The sequence below is a fragment of the Vicia villosa genome, linkage group LG2 (genome assembly GCF_029867415.1).
Source record: "Vicia villosa cultivar HV-30 ecotype Madison, WI linkage group LG2, Vvil1.0, whole genome shotgun sequence".
Taxonomy (NCBI): Eukaryota; Viridiplantae; Streptophyta; class Magnoliopsida; order Fabales; family Fabaceae; genus Vicia; species Vicia villosa.
Genome location: NC_081181.1, coordinates 21,400,270 through 21,421,791, shown reverse-complemented (window position 1 = coordinate 21,421,791; position 21,522 = coordinate 21,400,270). Strand labels below are relative to the sequence as shown.

At 36.0% G+C, this 21,522-nt stretch overlaps 2 long non-coding RNA genes across 2 annotated transcripts; both read right to left on the bottom strand.

Annotated features, from left to right (window-relative positions):
* Nucleotides 1-10,706: 10,706 nt before the first annotated feature.
* LOC131645997 (uncharacterized) lies at nucleotides 10,707-13,455 on the bottom strand. Its single transcript, XR_009297250.1, has 3 exons — nucleotides 12,899-13,455; nucleotides 12,640-12,774; nucleotides 10,707-11,012 (listed from the first exon to the last, which is right to left on the bottom strand). It is a non-coding gene; the product is annotated as an uncharacterized LOC131645997 (long non-coding RNA).
* Nucleotides 13,456-16,735: 3,280 nt separating this feature from the next.
* LOC131645996 (uncharacterized) lies at nucleotides 16,736-18,998 on the bottom strand. Its single transcript, XR_009297249.1, has 3 exons — nucleotides 18,807-18,998; nucleotides 18,548-18,682; nucleotides 16,736-16,920 (listed from the first exon to the last, which is right to left on the bottom strand). It is a non-coding gene; the product is annotated as an uncharacterized LOC131645996 (long non-coding RNA).
* Nucleotides 18,999-21,522: the final 2,524 nt, after the last annotated feature.

The following is a 21,522-nucleotide window of genomic DNA, read 5'->3' as shown; positions in this document are numbered from 1 at the left end:
GCTTGTTGTTTTATACCGTTACGTTTTAATTATGTCATTTTGTCATGTTGGATTTTGTTGTTGTTCTCTTTGATTGAGACATGTTGGTTAGTTGTTGCCATGATGGCATAGATGTCATGATTTAGATTTATGTCGTTATTTGGATTCGCTGCGATGTTACAAAGTTGTTTGGATTTAGATGACTAATGATGTATGATTTCCTCCGTTATAAGTGTTACGTATCCTTATATGTGAGCTTGCATGAGATTTTGTTTAAGTTGATATATGTGATGCCTCAAATCATGATGTTTGTTTAAAAATTTTGCACTCTGATTTTCCTATTAATTGCGGGGTAGATTTGGGGTGTTACACGTTCTAATATCAAAAATGGGTCCAAGTTTAAAAAATAAATGCAACTATAATCATTCAAAAAGACACATAAAAAGTACAATTATGTATTAATCAATAGGCAAAATACTCTTTTTGGTCCCTTAAATATACCCTCTGGTTCACTTTGGTCCCTTAATTTTTTTCGGGCCACTTTGGTCCTTTAATTTTTAAAACATAACCACGTTAGTCCTTCCGTTAGTGAACCGTTAGTCAAAGTCCAAAAACAGGTTCCAAGTGGTAATTGACTTGCTGAGGTGGATAAGTGGAGTCCAGATGGCAAATGAGAAAGCATAACACATTAAGTTTTCATTTGCAGTAAAAAAATAAAATTCAAAGAAGGAACAGTAATATCAGTCCATTAATTTTGCATCTGTGGGTTAAGTTTACATCAGTAAAACTCAAAGTTACATCAGTTACAATAAAATCCAAAACAAATTGCAATGCAACTCCTTAACCTTGAGCCAAAGAGACTCCAGTTGTTAGTGTGAGAGAGAACCAATATTTCCCCATCCAGGTTTCAAATCATTTTAATCAGTCTGAAACCCAAAACACTAACAAGTAAAAATTGAAATAGTTTTGTTTCATCCTTTTGTAAGCTCTGGAAGTAACTTAAACTCTAAGACAGGTTCAATGTCATTTTGTTCAACTGTTTATCCTCGGTTAGCCCATGCTTCCAGCCTAAATGAGTTTTGCATGAAGGGGCATGTTGAAGATTTAATAAAAAGAAAAATCATTTCTGGAATTGGACCTTACTACTTATGCTTCTGGGTTGAATAATATTATAAGGATGATACCTGGCACAATCAAAAAATTACATTGAGCTTATGTTACCAAATTGAAGCAAGTCATAAAACAACGTGCAAAACGCTCTTTTACCTTATTTCGTCTTCCTGTTTCTCTTGTTTTTAATTTGTAATAGGTATTGATTCCATAAACATAATGAAAATTTGGGGATTGGGGAGTTTGATTGGGGTTAGGGTTCTTGTTCCTACGTTGTGGTTGTTGCTTAATTAATTGTGGTAGAATTAGCGTGTTAGGTTTTGTTTGTTGCAGAACCGTGTTGTTTTGGTTGAATTTGTTTGAGAAAACAATGAACAAGAGAGTGGGGGTAGGAATATGGGGGAGAGAAAGACTTTTGAGCGTGGAAGTGGTTAGGTTAAGAGAGAGTTCCTGGTTTTTCCCCTTTTAAAGAAGATGATGAAACCTTGCCACCTCACCCGCCACGTACATAAAATAAACGGACGTTTGAGGCCAATTGACGGAAAGGACTTATTTGCATCTTTTAGAAAATTAAAGGACCAAAGTGAGACGAAAAAAAAATTAAAGGACCAAAGTGAACCAGAGGTTATAATTAAAGGACCAAAATGGGTATTTTGCCTAATCAATAATATATTTAAGGCTTAAATGCACTTTTGGTCCCTGTAAGTTAGCGAGTTTTTGATTTTTGTCCCTGTAATTTTTTTTTGTTTAAGTCCTTAAATCTTACTTTTTGCTTGAGGTTTAGTCCCTAAAGCCAAAATCCGCAGGAAAATCTGCAGGTTTCCTGTGGATTTTTCTGCGAAATTTCCTACGAATTTCGACTCTAGGGACTAAAACAAACGCAAAAGTGAAATATAGGGACTCAGACAAAAAAAAACTTATAGGGACGAAAATCAAAAACTCGCTAACTTACAGGGACCAAAAATATATTTAAACCTATATTTAATTATAATTATTTTGAGTTTTGATGTATCTCAAATTTTATATGTATTGAGTTTTTATCATAGCATTTTTCTGATTTATTGAATTTTTATTATAATATTTTATTTATTTCGATTAATACTTATGTAAAAAAATTGGTTCTTTTAAAATTTGAGGCCTCCCAAAATTTGAGACCCTGTGATAAAGCATTTTCTGCACTTGCATAGGACCGACCCGGCCCTGATATTCATCATATCACATGTATATATCTTAAATACATTATGATCACTCTATCACAATATGGAAACCTTTAATTGTTCAAATAACAGAGCATATAATTCTGGAAACTGTCTCTTTAATGAAAAAAATCAGACTGTATAAAAGATTGGATGAAATTAAAATCTTTTTACACTTGATTACAAATGGTTTTTGTAGCAACCTGCCTAAAAATTTAGCTTTAGAGTCGCCACCTATTCTGAAGGGCGAATAGGAAACCCTACGCAGTATAGAGATCGGGGTAAGATACTATATTCAGGTCGAGGGAAGGTGTTAGGCACCCTCAACCCTTTCCTATTGGCTTTGAATCTAAGGCAAAGGTTTGATGGCTAAGAGTATTAAGGTAAGGTTTATGCTAAAGAATTGAATAAGGGGAAAATTGAGATTTTGAGGAAGGAGACTCGCCTTGTTGCCAAGTGCCTACGTATCTCCTTATGGAGAATCAGAGTCAACGTAGTTCGGGCACAGGGTTGTACGCCTTAGAATTAGAGTTTGAATGCGTCGACGGTATTTTGAATTACCGTTTCGTGGTTTTGAAAAAGGTATTTTGAATTACCCTCGAAGTTTCGCAGTATCGAAGAGATGAAAATCTCTGGTTTGTGGTTGGATGTGTTTTAAGTATTTGGGCGTACAACCCTGATTTTTATTTTGCACTATTAACCGCAATAATCGATTGATTCAATTACCATGGTTGACAGATTAATAATTGCATCATTACCAATTTTAATCGATTGATTCGATTATCACTAATAACGAATTATAGTATTTTTTAATAATTTTTATGAATTAATTTGTATCGTTACCCCTCGTAATCGATAGATAAGATTATAAATGGTGACGAATTTGATAGCGGGAAAATGCTAATCATCGTAACCAATAGCTTTGGTTAAAACCGTTTAGCAAAATAAATATTATTTTAATTTATTATTTTATTAATTAAATAATTGATTATTAACCACCGCGATCAATTAATTTAATCGAAGCGAATAATAAATAAAATTTTAATTGAATAAATTAAAAAGGGAGTCCAATCCTAATTAAATTAATCCTAATTAAACTAATTAATTACTAAATTAAGTTATTAAGCCTTAATTAAAAACTATTAATATTAAAGAAAAGATAAAAACAATGATAAAAAAAGATGAATGAATAAGAGAGAAAGGGAGTGGTACGTTCTCCCTCACATCATATACATTTTTTTTGACTTTTCAAACCAAAACCTACAGCCAATCAAATCCCGACACATGGCATATCATTAGAAAAATAATAAAAGATAACAATAAATAACAAACAATAGATAATAGTATTAGAAAAAGTGGTAACACATCTCAATCACTTTACCACTTCTCCTTCACATTCTTCTCAGTACAACACAAAAGCTGTGATGAAAATACAAAACATAGTAGAGCAAAGTCATACACATCTTATACTCTGCATTTGGAAGCAACAATAAAATCAAACCTGTGCACAAGTTTGAGATCCAAAGTGGAACGGTCATGAATGTTCGGCGGAGATCTCGCAGATGGGATGGTCGTCGGCGCGATGACGGCGTTCGCGGTTGTGCGGTCCGTGACGTTTGATGAACGATGAAGTTCATGCCATATGCGGTTCTTGTTCTGTTTCGAGGTTCGATCTAAATCGGTGTTGTTGTTATTCGTGAAGTGGTTCGTTGGTGATGAAATCTATTGGCTCCGACTCGTTCCACGACCCGTTGTTCGTCATTGTACCTGAAAAAACAAAAAAAACAAACAAATTCTTTTGCAGATGGTTGGGGAGACTGAATTTGTCAAAGATGGTGAATTAGTTTTGGTTTTGAAATTGGTAAAAAAGTGAGTTATATGGTGATAAAAAGTGGATGGAAAGGTTTGTAAGTGGATCATAAAAAATGTGTATGTCGAGAAATTTATTAAGGAGGAAGAAAACCGGTCATGACACTGTACGTGAATGTTAGCATAAAAAAAAAGATTGTTCCCAAGTGAATGCCAAGAAATATGTACAGACTCTGTTAACTCTGTTCGTGGGAATTGGAAAAAGTCAGGGTTAGTGGTGAATGGAGTTGGCCTCCCAAGGGTTAGGGTTTCGTCCCCCCTTCTCTCCTCCATCTTTTTAGAATATATATGATCCCTTTTAGGGTTTTTATGGGCTTGGATATTAGGTTATCAAAAGAGAAAGAAAATTGATAAAAATCTCATGATTTTCCTCTATTTTTATCCCATATTTTTCTATTATCAAACCAAACTTATCTCCATGATATTATGATAATGACTTGAGTGAAAAATTATCCTTGTTCATTCTTTAGAATATCTCCATCATTTATTTAATTTAAATTGAAATTAATTGAATAAAATTCAATATAAAAGAAATAAAAATAATAGAGAATAGAAGAATGGATTTAGGGCTCTTTATTTGGGTCATCCAATGATTAAAATCAAAATCATATGAAGTGATTCAATACTTTTATATTTTCATTCCATTTATTTGCTTTTAAATTCAAATAAATATGGATAATAAATAAAAAATACCAAAATTGTGAGGATGATTTTATGGCCTTTTATATATGTCATGGATGCGTTTGATGTACAAATTCTAGGCCCATTAGTCAAAATAAGTGATTTTGCTCAAGTTGACTTTTCCTATAAGAAACCCTAATTTGAACCTTTGAATTTGTTCATCTCTGAGTTTCCATTAGCGGATCATGATCAATCTTTGATCAAATGATGGATACACTTTAATTCGCTTGATGTTTGATCAATGATCAGAGGCTTGAATCATGCTTTGATTGTAGTTGGCCTTCAGGTTTGAATCAGTTGACTGTGGATCTGGATCATTGATTGAGCAAGGCTTTGGATTTGAATCTTGATCTTTGAATCATTGTGAATGGAATATGGAGGGCAAATTTTGGGGTATGACAGTTTTAAGAAAATCTCAAATTGAAAAAACTTTTAAAGAAATCGTCTAAAACTTTTTTAAAATAAAAATTTGATCATATATATATATATATATATATATATATATATATATATATATATATATATATATATATATATATATATATATATATATATATATATATATATATATATATATATATATATATATATATATATAACCGTTGACATCATGTGTAAGTGTAAGTCTAAAATACTTACACCAAATCTCAACCGTTAAAAGAATTGATCAAACGGTCATATTAAATGAAATTAAAAATAAATAAAAATATATGGCCTATTCTTTCTAAGACCGTTTTATTAAATACTATTAACGATTAAGATTTGATGTAAGTCTAAAAGACTTATACCTGGTGTGAATGGATCCTGTATAAGAGGATTAAATCTTGACCACTGAATGTGATAAATGATCTTGATGAAGTTACATTCAAGCAATGACGATAAATATTCATCAAGGCCAAATATTAAATCTAATTTTTAATATTAAATCCTCTTATTTCTTATTTAAAAAGTCCTCCTAGTTGATACATCTCATATATATCATATGAGAATGTTTGTTTTATATGAGAATGTGAGAATGAATCTGAACCATTAGATTTTAAAATAAATGGTGGAGATTATATGTGAATCTTTTTTTCTCTCTCCTCCATTATTAAAATAAATGATGTAGGAGAGAGAAAAAAAGATTCACACATAATCTCCACCATTTATTTTAAAACTAATGGTTCAAATTCTTTCTAAGTTAGTTGCTTACTTAGAAAGTTATGTAGTTCAAGCTCAAGTTAGTTAGGATTTGAAAGTCTCATATTGTATAAATATACATATTTGTAATTCAGTTTTTTACAGTTTCCAACAATACAGTTTCTCTCATTAATTCTTATCATTCTCTATGTTTCTCTCATCACTAAAAGTGTCTTACACACTAACAGATTGGTATCTAGAGTGGTCGTGTTTCCGGGATCATGTGTTGTTAATCAATCGCTACAAAGATGAACGGTAACAATGTCAATGTTCCAAATTCTTTTCCAAATCTTGATGGAAAAAATTGGAACCAGTGGAGTAAACAAATGCAATCGTTGTTTGGCTTTCATGAAACCCTAAAAGCGGTTACTAATGGCGCTCACGCGCTTGCTCCACTACACCAAAATTGATTTTTTGTATCGCCTAATTTAATAGCGCTTTTAAAGAAAGTGATATTAAAAAGGATAAAACATATTTACAATAACACTTTATAGTCGGGCGCTATTAAAAAATACAAACAGTCTAATTTTGATAGCACTTTGTAACAAAACGCTATTATTAAACTTCACTAAAATAGCACTTTCTTTAAAACGCTATTAAAATTCTTCTTTAAGATAGAATTTTTTTATCTAACGCTATTATTTTACTACCATATATAATTAATAAAATAAAATGCTATTTATTTTTTAAAACTCCATTATGTTAGCATTTACTAAAGTGCTATCGTTTTATATAATATATAACTAATAAAATAAATAAAAACCAAAACACTTTTTGGCAGATAATTTTCATTTTCGTGGTCATCTCTTCTTCATTTCATCGATTCACCATCGTTTCACCAGAAAGAAAGAACGAACAAACAAAATCCATTTGTCAACCATTGATTCACCATCGGAAAGAGGAAACACGATCAATTCAGATTCACCTCTGAATCACCACCCAAATAGACAGAGGAAACGCCGGAAAGGAAGAACAAACAAAACCTATTTTACGTCAAACTCAGCCCTTCGTCAGCTCACCACCGTCATCCTTCTCTTCATTGGTATATGGTAATCTTTATTTTCTCAGTGTCCTTGTAATGTTGGAAATTGAATAGTTGTCGTTCTTCAAAAACAATTAATGTTTTTATATTCTTTGGAATGAGTGTGGGAGTTTAAGACAATAGTCTCCAATATACAAATATAAATTTATATGAATAATAACTTTGATTTTTTTAATTATCATGACTTGTAAATTAGTATGTGCTTACATAAACATTCATTTTAATAAATACTATAGAATGGCCACATAGTAATTCTTATAGAGCATAATAAATTGTATACCATAGAATCAGGGCCGGCCATCTTCAGGCGCAGCAAGCCCTGTAGCGCCGGGCCCCACAATTTTAAAGGCCCATTTTTTAAGTTAATTACTTATTAAAAACTTGAAATAGTGCAAATAGCGTAAATAGTGCTAGCAGTTATAAAACTAAACGGTGCTGCATTGTAAAAGCCTTTTGTGTATTTTTGTGTATGTATGTTTCTTAAGGAAATTGGAGAGAGAAAGTACTAAGTAGTATACATAAGGAAATTGGAGAGAGAAAGTACTAAGTAGTAATTCAAATCATTTTGGATCAGTGTGTGTATGTATGTTTTCTTAATAAAATTGAAGAAAGAAAGGAGTAATTTATTGTGTTAATTTTGACATTGTGTGTATGTATGTTTTTTTGTATTAATTTTTAATAATTTTTTAGTATGTATATTTTTTATGCTCTATTTTGTTAGTATATAATTATAATTTTAATATGTTATATTTAATTATTAAATGTGTATTTTTTTTATTTAGGCCTATTTTTTAAATTAGAACAGGGTCTCCGATTTTATTGGGCCGGCCCTGCATAGAATGATATGGACCCTGATTAGGATTTTTTTATGAAAGTGAGTCAAATCAGGTCCTTAAAAGTACTGATGTATAATTGTTTTTTAAATGAACATTCTTTTCGTTATTGATTGATATTTTGAAGATATTTGATGTGTCTCATGGTCTATCTATTGCAATGGTTGTTGTATAAGGAAACGGAGTTGAATAGCTCACCGTATGGCCGCCTTCATGTTAGATGATTGATTAATCTGCCTCTTAAAAAAATGCTGCATTTTATTTATTAAAAACTTGTTTTCGGTTAGGTATTTTTAAAGATTTGCATGTAGAGTGCGAGAAATCATTTAAATATTCGTGTGTATACTGTCATATTAAACTGAAGTGAAGATTGAAAAGGTAATGAGTATGAAATACAGCCTTAACTAATGCACACAATAATGAAGAATTAAAGTTGTGACTTGACAGAGAGTTCCGAAAATAATTGACCAATCTGGTTTGTTGGGATGCTTGTGTGTTTTGCAGTGTTGGGTGATGTTTGTATTATTGTTGAGTTTGTTTAATTATGTGTATGACTTTATTTGGTTAGTTTTTTACTCGCACATTTCTTTTTGTTTGGTTAAATAATTCGAAGAAGACTTGTCATTAAATGTTTGATTATTTTATATATCTTGAATTGGTTTTTATTGTATAGTACATAATCAATATTTCTTCTATGATACAGGAAAACAAGAAGCGGTTATTTTTCCTAGTTAAATGATTGTACTTGTGGGTTCAGCGCTTTTGGTTCGTGAAGTGTGGTTACTACTTGGTGCTGTTTTATTGTCGTTTCTTGTTTTTTAGGTATTTTATTTAGAGAATATGACTTTTTGTTTTGGGATTTGGATTAAAGTACTCTTAGATGGAATGCATGCATCTACAAATTTGGTTATGCATATGCCCTCTTTATTTCAAGTACACTAAATACCCTTTATATATGTTATGATATTTGTAAACAAGAGGATTTGGTTTAAAATGTTATTTGGTATTTGAGTAACTTAAAGCGTTATTTGGTATTGAATTGAATGTAGTTTTTTGATATTTGCACACCAATAGAATGATTTTATGTACAGCAAATAAAAAAAGTGTACCATATATTAGCGTTTTCTTTGAAAGTGCTATCAAACATGAGTCATATATTAGCGCTTTCTTTGAAAGTGCTATCAAATATGAGTCATATAGTAGCGCTTTCTTTGAAAGTGCTATCAAACATGAGTCATATATTAGCGCTTTCTTTAAAAGTGCTATTAAACATGAGTCATATATTAGGGCTTTTATTGAAAGCGCTATCAAACATGTGCCCTTTAATAGCACTTAGTTTGAAAGTGCTATCAAAATCAAATCAAAACACTAGCAAAATGCATACTTCAATAGCCCTTTAGAAAAAATGCTATTAAAATCGGTACTTTAATAGCGTTTTAAAAGTGCTATTAAACAAAAAACATTTACAATAGCGGCACGGTTAATAGCGCTTTTAAGCGCTATCAAAAACAAAAAAAAATGCTATTAAATAGCTTATTTGGCATAGTGCTCATACTGTAACTGAAGCTAGAGAATTGTCCACAAGGATGTTAAAAAGAAGGACTGCAAGGCGGTGTTTTATATTCAATTGGCGGTAGACACAACGAACTTTGATCGGATTTTTCATTTTGAGTCGGCGAAGGAGGCATAAGATATTCTTGTCAAGTATTACGAAGGAAGTGAGAAGGTGAAAGTTATCAAATTGCATGTTCTACGAAGGGAGTATGAATTACTGCATATGGGAGAAGATGAAAAGATCACAGACTATGTCACGAAGGTGCATAATATTGTTCATCTCATGAAAAGCTATAATGAAACCCTTACTAACAATATGATAGTTGAGAAGGTAATGCGTACGTTAACCTCTCACTTTGATAATGTTATAGTAGTTATTCAAGAATCCAACAATCTTGAAACCCTAAAACCAGAAGATTTGGTTGGTTCATGAGTTATGGATTTTCGAGAGGAAAGGGGTTCAAGATTCAATACAAGTTCTACATGCTCAGACATAGAAGAAGCATGATGGTTCCAAGAATTTCAAAGGCAAAGGAGACAAGACTCAAACCAAGCAGAGTTGGGCGAATCCTTAAAAGCATAAGGGTGATTGTGGGGTTTTTGAATATTGGAAAAGAGGAGAAGGAAACCCCTATGAAAAGACAAAGAAGAGAAAAAAGGTGTACAATGTTATAACTATGAAAATTGCGGTCACTTGGCCAAGAACTCTTGATTTAGGAAAGACAAGTGAGCGACAAAAGGCAAGGATGAAGGAGCAAACCTTGCACGACAAGGTTCAAATGATTCTAAATATTTGGTGCACATTATTGCAGTTGCATATGAGCATATTGACTCTAAGATTTGGTTCCTCAACACAGGCTACTCAAACCATATGACTGGTCAAAGAGTGTGGTTAGCAGATTTTGACGAATCGAAGAAGGACAAGGTCAAAATTGCTAATAATAGCTTGTTGCAAGCTGAAAGTATTTGCGACAAAGTTATTCAAAGGAGAAATGAAGCAAATGCTATGATCAAAGATGTACTATATGTACTTGGAATGAAGTGCATTCTGCTAAGTGTTAGACAACGGGTCAAAAAAAGGTTTCTCAATGGTTATGAAATATGGAGCCTTGGAAATGTTCGACCATCAGAATAATTTGGTCTTGAAATCTCCTCTGTCGAAGATTAGGATATTTCAGACCATGATCAATTGATTGAAGTACAATGTCTGTAAACACTTGTCGACCATAAGAATAGTTGTTTTTGACATTTGAGATTTGGCCATCTGAATTTTAGGTCACTCAATCAACTGATCACTCAAGATACGGTAATAGGTTGTAACGCCCCATACATAACTGACTAGTATATTATGCATGAAACGTTAAAAATTGGTATTTGAGTACATACAAAAGCTATAGTTATAGAAAGATCCATATAAATACAACATGAAATTCTACTAGGAAACATAATACATGAGTCTTCAATGGATCTTGCACAGCGGAATGTCAAAACCAACGAGGTCTTCGAGTCAACACCACTTCCAAGTCTTCAGTCCAAACCTGTTACTGACCAAACGCTACTAAACCACACCTAAAAAAAAATATAAGTTGATTGGGGTGAGATTACTAAATCTCAGTGAGTCCCCCTATCTTACGGGTTCACACGGTCCTACAAGGTACATGCAATCAACGGATCCGCCGCGGATCCGGGGTTTACCTCACGGCCAGGTACAAATACACAACAAGGACAATATCACCATTAGAAGTCCCGTGACTAACCAATGAGATATCATTAACACACAAACAACACACAAGTATGATGTTGCTAGTACAATCACGTCGCCATGATTGTACCAACCCACCGGAGAGGACCTACTGATATTGCCTATGTGGCATCACTAGGGGTGAATAAGCAAGTGATCATACCGATATGGTATCACTATCTCACCGTACCAACATCCGATGTTTTCCTGCCAGAGGAAATGCCTTTTTCAGTACATGGTGAGTATACACCAGATCATTCCCACCAAGCACTAGCATTTCTTTAGGTAACACGATGAGTATACACCAGATCATTCCCATTGAGTACCCACATATATCATACCGATCAATGAGTATACACCAGATCATTCCCATTGAGAGCGGTGAATATGCCCAGCTATCCCTTCCCACCAATGAGTATACACCAGATCATTCCCATTGGCGGCCATCCACGGAGTATACACCAGATCATTCCCACGTGGAGGGGGACATAAAGATGACGACATACGCAATGAGTATACACCAGATCATTCCCATTGCGTACTCGTTAATGCACAAAATCACAACATACATGATGAGTATACACCAGATCATTCCCATCAAGTATGCATATAATCATATCCGAAAGTTGACCAAAACAAACATAAATCAAGTGGTCATTGTCACACAAATCATCAAGCCATAATAGCATTTATCATCATAAAGCATTCAAATATAATGCATTAATTAATGATCCGCATACGGAGAATCAACACATCCATGATCATTAACAGCATTAACATGATCAAATATAATTTAAACAAGTCTCACACGACTAAGGAGGCATTCGATTCTCTATTCGGAACAGAACTGCTCTCGGGGGAATTAGTAATGTAGGATCTCGCCCGAAGAGGTTTACTAAGTAGGGTTCCAATGTTATTAAATCACACATTCTGATTTGGGGACCAATTCTATTGGAAAATACATGTCGCTAGCTTTCCAACGATATAAAATTTGCGCAATTCCGATGCCCGAGCTGAAAGTTATGAATTTCCGAAGTTTGCTGATTTTTCCCCTTTAAACCCAGCGTAACGGGTTACGCCAAAACCGTAACCGGTTACGGGCACGAAAAATGGCCCAGAACTGCATTTTCAGCAGCGTAACCGGTTACACCAACACCCGTAACCGGTTACACTGTACCAGAAATGAATTTTCTGCATTTTGAGGGTTCCAAACCAGTCCCAATTGCTCTAAATTGGTTCCCTGCATCACTAACCTAATCCCAACGAATTTATAACAGGTACATACTCAGAACCACCAACATGCAAAGGCTTATAGCAAAGGAACACATTATGCACTAATTAATCAAGCATGCAACAACAAACATCCAACACTGACACATTCAGGCATGTCTCACTAACCCATTCAACATGTAATCAATCCCCATTCCTACCCAAGTCCTATCTAATGGGACTCACCTTGGGTTAATAGAGATTTAGGTGGTGTTAATGCAGCCTTTGAACTCCCTTCTTGCCCAAAGGTTCACCTTCTTCATCATCAAATTCGCAGCTGCAGTCACACACAAACTCAGCATGGATCACTCTACTTCAAACCTGCTTATTTCCCTCAAAACAGAACCCATGAATGCGAATCAGTACATCAAATCGAAGGGAATTTCGTTAGCTTTCCAATGGGACCGGAATCGTTACGATCGGAGTTATGAGTTGAGAGATATACCTGATTTAGTGGGGCTGTATCAATAGTTGCGAAAATAGAACTTGCTTCATGAGTTCTTCTTCCTTCTCTTTGCTTCAATGGCTATTCCTTTCTTCTTTCTCCCAAAAATCTGATTTATGAAGCACTATCAATCCAAACAAGCCTTAAGTTCACATGCATAAGGTTAATTGTCTCAATTGCCCTCCAACTAAATCATATTTACACCATTGCCACTTGGTTAGTTCCTAACCAATTTCCTTCTACTCCAACTAATCTTTCTAAATGCAAATTAATCCATAATATTTTCTTAATATTTCATAATCATGCTTGATCATAATATGGGATATTACATTCTCCCCCCCTTATATTGAATTCGTCCTCGAATTCCTTTCAATCATCGTGAAAAACTAACTCTTCAAATCTATCCAACCGAGGGAAAGAATGTTACTCACATTTCTCTTCAGATAATCTCACTACTCTGTCTGAGGGTCATTCCATACGAAGAAACATAATCTGCCAAAATGCATGGATCCCACTATACATGATCAGAAACTTTAATCCTCACGCAACCCATCTCTGTAGGTTCTTCGTTCAAACTCTGTTGTGTTCACCCTTGTCCAACACACTTACTGATCCACTCAGCTCCTTGAATCACTTCCCGTTTGAGAATTTCTGCCACCACGTCACTTCTGCGATAACACTTCAAATTATTCTCCATTCGAGTCCATACAATGTCATTAGGTGATCTCCAAATTCCTCGGTCTTAACCTCTGGTTCCTAAAGTCTTAGGATGATAGTTCCAAATTTATCTTTACTTATACAACTGTTACCATAAACCGCGAAGGTGCAATCGTCTTGCGACTATCGCCTTGACATTCGACAACTTCGAACAAGATTCTACTGATAAGACACGAAATTCAACAACTGACCTGTAACCATTGTACCAGTCTTCCTGTACAATCATAGTACACAAAGCATAACCACAAAGAACTTGCGCCAACTGAATGTCCTCTCTAGCCTTCAGCATTTCGACGGTCTGATACTCAGTCCAACCCTTGTGACTTGCAAGCTAAACTGATGACCCACGAACGTCGGACCGCATGCCATCCACAAAATGTATTCCCAAGCTGGTCCATTGTCAACACCTCTCGAGTTATGGTGATCCTTGAGAAACTAGAACGAACAAAATGCTGCTTCGACAATTTCCCTTAGCAAGATACTTTCATCCCAACATAAAATCTTACAAAAGTCCGTTCGTTCCTACCTCCGACTTATCTGATTCTTCCTTGATCCGTTGCGCTACTCTGATTCCAACAAGCCACACACCTTGAAATCCTCTGAGTCACGTTATATCCATAATTCACTTAGTTTCCATTAATACGCAATAATTCCTTATCCACAGTTGTCCAATTACAACACGTGCCAGAACTCTATATACATCCATCGTCGACTACTACTATTCGAAGTTCCGTACTCTCCAGAATCAAGCTTCTACTTACTCTGCCATTCCATATAGTTCATCTACCACAATTTAGGTACACGTTTCATCCTCAGGACATTGAACCCAAATACTTACTGACTTAGAGGTTCGTCCTTGTCACTGATTTCCACAGCGTACATTTACTATGTTATGACTAACTCTCCAGAAACGTACTGCAGCTCATGATAACTCTAGCAGTTTTACACAACTTCTACCCAACCGTACACTTTCATTCTCTTAGCGTAGTATCACCTCTGATAACTCGTGCGACTTACTGATATACAATTCTCCCATAGCCACACTCCATTCACACAGTCATCTAATGTCTGTTCCACCTCTGACCTAAACTGACTTCCTCGGCGGCTGCATCCTTCATTGTGGTGCTTCTAACAGTCAGAGTGTAGCCACAGTGCAAGAAATTGCACTTTGCACTTCGAACATCTCTCTTATAAACTCCTTAGCAGTTCTCAGACCAAAATGTCCATGATTTACCAAGATTAACACTTCTCCACTTAAAGTATCTAGCAATACCCTACCAGACACATCACACATCGAACTAGTACAAGATACAACTCGCATATTTCATCACCGGTCGCCAATGGCACATGATATCCACTTACTATGCTGACCAGGATCTCACGAACGCACATGAGTCTTACTCTAGGCACTTATGCAAGATTTCCAACTTAACACTTCACGAAACAAGAACGTCCCCAAGGTACAATCTGATACTAACTCACGCGATCACGATCACTCAGGGTCTCCATAAGTATAGTATTGGATCTTGATCCATTTCACCATCGGCTGTCTAGTTATTCCTCTGCTATCGAGCACGACATATGGATCCTCATCCCACATACCTTATGAGAGTTTGGATTTGTGTCTCACGAGTGCCAAATCAGAATTCTACCTTGAGCTTCATATCACCTTTGTCACACATACGTCAGAAAAAGGATGACTAACGCATCTTGTGCCCGATAGCGATACTGTGGCATCATACCCATCTGGTAGTACCAACATGGTGGACCAAATCCGAGGCCATGTATCCAGGTAATCTACCTCTGTGGCGTATAACGATCCCCACACGTATCCTAAAGTCACATCCGACAAGTGTCTGAACAGGCTTCCAATAGGCTCGTCGTTCCTCAAATCCTTCGAATCATACTACTCAGGATGCTAAAACCTGAGAGTGCTACAATTCAAGGTTTACTTACTTGGAAAGCCAAAACGGAAAGCACGAAGATTTGAAGTTCAACTTCGGATCACCATGCAGTGCGCGTACCCACTCGTCCCACGCATGCATGAGATTCCAAGGATAATTCAGTTCAGATAGGAATACTATGGTTCCTAACAACCAACTCAACTGCGATTATCCTACTGACGTTCCAGATAGATCTTAGTTCTTACTCGCCTGAACGCCCAACGCCAAGCGTAGTTCTATGGCTTCACTCGGGGTCAGACAAACAACAACTAACAAGAACTTAGGTCACTGCATCTCACGCTTCTACATCATTTCATATTCCATCTAGCGTAGTTCTAGAACTTAAATACAAAATGATAAGGACGGAAATGCATGCCCTCTTCCACCGACAAGGTATTCAAGCTTCGCCAATCTTAAGTTACCAAACTCATACATTCCACCAACATCTACTAGGTAACTACTCTCACTTAAGGTACTTCAAGTTGGATCAGGATCTAATACTTCATCCATCCATTTACTGTCCGTACTAGCACAAACAGAAAGGTCTGACTCCTCTATCCGCATTTCCAAAGGTTATTTTGTCCTATCAGCTCACCCAACACACTTAACACCGGCAACATCATCAGTACTGAATCCTACTAATTCACAGCTCAACACCTTCGGAGAATCTCCCTTACAAGGCTCCTACTCAATCTCATTTGGATTTCCCTTCTATTACCAAGACTTAGAGAATTTCACTTCGTCCAATCAAAATCCTGGGGGTTCTAGCTGTCTCAATCCACACTTTGACAGTTCGGGTATTACTCCTTTGCGTCAAACGCTCTCCTTAAGCTTGACGACTCCAATATCATCCACTTAAAACATCCAAACAATCCATTACTCATCCCACTCCAACTACTTGGGTTCACAACCTTGCAGGTTTTACGAGTCCTCGTGGCGGCTCTGCCGTAATCCTACTGTCTCACACTCAGTCGATGAGTTGATCAAGTTCAACAACTGAATGAGATATCAGTAAAATCAGGCTAGCAACACACACTTGAGAGGAGGAAAAGGAATTGCTAGTGATGTCTCATGGCTCGGCCGAGAATCGACCTGCTCTGATACCAACTGTAACGCCCCATACGTAACTGACTAGTATATTATGCATGAAACGTTAAAAATTGGTATTTGAGTACATACAAAAGCTATAGTTATAGAAAGATCCATATAAATACAACATGAAATTCTACTAGGAAACATAATACATGAGTCTTCAATGGATCTTGCACAGCGGAATGTCAAAACCAACGAGGTCTTCGAGTCAACACCACTTCCAAGTCTTCAGTCCAAACCTGTTACTGACCAAACGCTACTAAACCACACCTAAAAAAAAATATAAGTTGATTGGGGTGAGATTACTAAATCTCAGTGAGTCCCCCTATCTTACGGGTTCACACGGTCCTACAAGGTACATGCAATCAACGGATCCGCCGCGGATCCGGGGTTTACCTCACGGCCAGGTACAAATACACAACAAGGACAATATCACCATTAGAAGTCCCGTGACTAACCAATGAGATATCATTAACACACAAACAACACACAAGTATGATGTTGCTAGTACAATCACGTCGCCATGATTGTACCAACCCACCGGAGAGGACCTACTGATATTGCCTATGTGGCATCACTAGGGGTGAATAAGCAAGTGATCATACCGATATGGTATCACTATCTCACCGTACCAACATCCGATGTTTTCCTGCCAGAGGAAATGCCTTTTTCAGTACATGGTGAGTATACACCAGATCATTCCCACCAAGCACTAGCATTTCTTTAGGTAACACGATGAGTATACACCAGATCATTCCCATTGAGTACCCACATATATCATACCGATCAATGAGTATACACCAGATCATTCCCATTGAGAGCGGTGAATATGCCCAGCTATCCCTTCCCACCAATGAGTATACACCAGATCATTCCCATTGGCGGCCATCCACGGAGTATACACCAGATCATTCCCACGTGGAGGGGGACATAAAGATGACGACATACGCAATGAGTATACACCAGATCATTCCCATTGCGTACTCGTTAATGCACAAAATCACAACATACATGATGAGTATACACCAGATCATTCCCATCAAGTATGCATATAATCATATCCGAAAGTTGACCAAAACAAACATAAATCAAGTGGTCATTGTCACACAAATCATCAAGCCATAATAGCATTTATCATCATAAAGCATTCAAATATAATGCATTAATTAATGATCCGCATACGGAGAATCAACACATCCATGATCATTAACAGCATTAACATGATCAAATATAATTTAAACAAGTCTCACACGACTAAGGAGGCATTCGATTCTCTATTCGGAACAGAACTGCTCTCGGGGGAATTAGTAATGTAGGATCTCGCCCGAAGAGGTTTACTAAGTAGGGTTCCAATGTTATTAAATCACACATTCTGATTTGGGGACCAATTCTATTGGAAAATACATGTCGCTAGCTTTCCAACGATATAAAATTTGCGCAATTCCGATGCCCGAGCTGAAAGTTATGAATTTCCGAAGTTTGCTGATTTTTCCCCTTTAAACCCAGCGTAACGGGTTACGCCAAAACCGTAACCGGTTACGGGCACGAAAAATGGCCCAGAACTGCATTTTCAGCAGCGTAACCGGTTACACCAACACCCGTAACCGGTTACACTGTACCAGAAATGAATTTTCTGCATTTTGAGGGTTCCAAACCAGTCCCAATTGCTCTAAATTGGTTCCCTGCATCACTAACCTAATCCCAACGAATTTATAACAGGTACATACTCAGAACCACCAACATGCAAAGGCTTATAGCAAAGGAACACATTATGCACTAATTAATCAAGCATGCAACAACAAACATCCAACACTGACACATTCAGGCATGTCTCACTAACCCATTCAACATGTAATCAATCCCCATTCCTACCCAAGTCCTATCTAATGGGACTCACCTTGGGTTAATAGAGATTTAGGTGGTGTTAATGCAGCCTTTGAACTCCCTTCTTGCCCAAAGGTTCACCTTCTTCATCATCAAATTCGCAGCTGCAGTCACACACAAACTCAGCATGGATCACTCTACTTCAAACCTGCTTATTTCCCTCAAAACAGAACCCATGAATGCGAATCAGTACATCAAATCGAAGGGAATTTCGTTAGCTTTCCAATGGGACCGGAATCGTTACGATCGGAGTTATGAGTTGAGAGATATACCTGATTTAGTGGGGCTGTATCAATAGTTGCGAAAATAGAACTTGCTTCATGAGTTCTTCTTCCTTCTCTTTGCTTCAATGGCTATTCCTTTCTTCTTTCTCCCAAAAATCTGATTTATGAAGCACTATCAATCCAAACAAGCCTTAAGTTCACATGCATAAGGTTAATTGTCTCAATTGCCCTCCAACTAAATCATATTTACACCATTGCCACTTGGTTAGTTCCTAACCAATTTCCTTCTACTCCAACTAATCTTTCTAAATGCAAATTAATCCATAATATTTTCTTAATATTTCATAATCATGCTTGATCATAATATGGGATATTACATAGGTATACCAAGTATTGTGATGGCTAACAAACTCAGTGAATGTTGCTTAGTAGGGAAGCAATCTATAAAGTCTTTCGTTTCAACTATGTTAATGAGATCCTCGTGCATACTAGAAATAGTACATTCAGATGTATGTGGCCCCCTTTGAGGATCATAACATTGGTGGAAACAGGTATTTTGTCTCATTTGTCAATTAGTAAAGTCAAAAGCTTTGGGTCTATATGATCAAGCGAAATGACAATATTTAAAATATTTAAGAGATTCAAAATGCTTGTCGAAAATCAGAGTGAAAAGAATATCAAGGTTATACGACCATATGGAGGTGGCAAATATACATTAAATATGTTTGAAGAATTCTATGCAGAACATGGTATTGATCATGAGGTAACTGCTCCTTACACGCCCCAACATAATGAAAGAGAAAGAAGAAACATGATCATATTAGATATGTCCAAACGCATGCTGAAGCAGAAGAATCTGCCAAAATCTTTATAGGGTGAAGTAGTCACCACTGCTGTTTATATTGTGAACAGGGGCCCAACGAAGAAACTGGAGAACAAGGCTCTAGAAGAAGTTTGGAATGGAAAACAACCATCAGTGAGTCATCTGAAGGAGCACTTTTTAACTTGAGACACATCTTTATGAGAGACACACCATCTATTTACCAAAATCCTTAAGGTGATAGGTGTGTGGGTTCTCTCACTTATATAGTGTTCAATCTTCTCTTTTATAATAAACATAAAATTCTTCCTCACATTTAATGCTCAACATTCATACTCAGTCTTATGTATTGGCTCAGCCTCCCACTTCTGTAGAAAAAAGATTTACATAGCCCATCAAATCTATCTATAATTATGCTTTATCACATATTGAATAAAGATGTAAATGAATTTAATTTTGATTTATCAACTATATAATTAAAGATGACGTGAACAACTTCTTTTGTGTATTGAATTAATTATAAATATATAATTAATTTTATTTTTTATTTTATTCAAGACAAATTTTCTAAATGTAGGTTTCTTAACATGTGCCCGAAGGGCACATGTTAGCATTACCCAAATATTTTTACTTAAAGAGAAGCATGGTTTCAAGGGCGTTGGGTAGACTTCAAAATATTGTTATTGTTTTCTTAAGAGAAAAACAAAATTTTCCAATCATATTTCTAATTTTCTTTTGCTCTTCTTGCTTTCAAAATCATCTTCACCGCTCATGCCCATGTTTTTACTACATTTATGAAGTAATTATATTGCATCAACTTGTCTCTTATACCATTTTCTTCATGTATATCAGCATTTCCATAAGGTTTTTTGAGTGTATTAACTTGTTGTCATATCACTGTCTTGCATTAATTAAACACGTGAATTCAAGAAACACCTCATATATCATATTCCATCATCATTCATTGCGTTGCTTTGCACCTAGTTCTCTTCTTTTTTTTCTCGGCACTGCTCTCTAGCTGCCCGGTTGGATTTTTGGAATTCTTTTTCACAGTTTTCATCATGATCAAGGATATTCAATCCTTTTACGATACGAATTTCCCTAAGGATGTCTCAACTAGGAATTTCCCTAAGGATGTCTCAACTAGGCAGCTGCTTATCTGCTTCCCAAAGTTCGGAGGAGAGAGGAGATGTCAACGCAGATACACCATTCGGTCAGCTACTAAACTCCTCAATACATGGAGAAATCTGTTTGTACCCGGATCGATTCAATTTCAAAAATCATTCCCTATCATTCCGTACAAAAAAGGATTGGACCCCCTAATTTCATGGGCCTTAAAGGTAATTCGGACCATTGCTTTCTGACCACATCTAGTTGGTGTGGGAGTTAGTGGGCTGGGTAGGAAAAGACTTGGCTATTTTTGATGATTATGTTGGAAGTTTCTTAATAAGCCCTCCCATAAAGGTTTTTGGCGAAATTTCCGTAATACCTTCTTAATTCGGATATGCATATCCGAACTCACCATATTTCAGTTTTTTATCGAACAGGTTCGGAGATGCATATCTGAAGGCACCAAATGGTAGCTTTCGGACACACATATCTGAAATAAACACTGACTACCAAGGAAAAACAAAAACCTTAAAATCAAAGCAATTTAACACAGATTTAACATAGATAGTCGAAATTACATAGATAGTGGAACTGAAATTTAACATTACATATTATTATAAATAGGTAGTTGAGGACGTTGCAACATTTTGATAACATCTTCTCCCGATTTTTGAAGCTTCTCATCGACTTTAATCGAACCCTTAGTAGAATATCAGTGAAAATTACTCCACATAACCTTTAAATCGTCATTTGTCTCCAATGCAAACTGAGTGAACTTTATATTTCCTTCAGTGTCAAGTGAGGGTGAATGATACTCGAGCTTGACCACCTTTC